This window comes from Etheostoma spectabile, unplaced genomic scaffold (genome assembly GCF_008692095.1).
Source record: "Etheostoma spectabile isolate EspeVRDwgs_2016 unplaced genomic scaffold, UIUC_Espe_1.0 scaffold465, whole genome shotgun sequence".
Taxonomy (NCBI): Eukaryota; Metazoa; Chordata; class Actinopteri; order Perciformes; family Percidae; genus Etheostoma; species Etheostoma spectabile.
Genome location: NW_022605616.1, coordinates 149,847 through 150,717, shown reverse-complemented (window position 1 = coordinate 150,717; position 871 = coordinate 149,847). Strand labels below are relative to the sequence as shown.

Below are 871 nucleotides of genomic sequence, written 5' to 3'. Positions count from 1 at the left end.
AAGGTAGCGAAATGGAAGTCTTTGTTGAATCACATTCCACAGTCCACAGTCATTCTGACCCAGTTTACCCCAAGTATGGAAATCCACCGAAGGCCTCAAAGGACCATAGCAAGTGGTTTCAACCAGGTCTGTATTCTAAAGCAATGATTAAACATTTGTGTGTATCTTCATCAACAGTCATTGTTTTAAATTACAGTTTAAATTAACTTTCCCTCAGCTCTGAACAGACTTGACAAGGTCCTTATAAACAAGAGGTACCTTACTGATGTTGAAAAGCTTATCATTTCCAGACATCAACTGTGGAGTCATTCTAGTGTCATCCAGCGGTTTGCTCCCAAAAATCTTGTTTTCCCTTTCATTGAAATGTTATGCAGGTATGTGAACTCTCTATGAATGTCATACATCATATAACAAAACAAGTCTTTAGAAAGCGAAATGTGAAGGGGGGGCAAATTGTCTGCAGAAACTGGTTTTGTTCATTGAAGGAGTGAGACATAAGCAATGGTCTAGAGATTTCAGGCCTAATTGCCGGCCATCTAGATGGATATCATTTCAGTTTTAGGCTTCTCTAACTGCAAGGCACTTGTAACAATACTGGTTAAAGTACAGCTTTCGCACAGCTTAGAGGTTTAGCAACTGCTTTTGCTTTGAGTTAACTGGAGTTTTTTGCTTGGTGTGTGTAAAAGTTAATAATACAATTATGTTACAAAATGTATGTTTTTTGTTAAAGGTTGTATTTTGCAGCCATTCAATGAGAATGATGATCGCCCACAACGGAAGACAGACAAGGGGAAACTAATGTACAGACTTCTGTTCCCAAAGGCCAAAAGGGGAGGTTACACCTTCAAACAAGTGAAGACAGAGCCAACAA

The 871-nt window shown here is 38.9% G+C and overlaps 1 long non-coding RNA gene across 1 annotated transcript in view; it reads left to right on the top strand.

Moving 5' to 3' along the window:
- The window catches only part of LOC116686776 (uncharacterized), a 19,396-nt gene that overhangs the window by 12,755 nt on the left and 5,770 nt on the right, over positions 1-871 (top strand). The window lies entirely within an intron of this gene.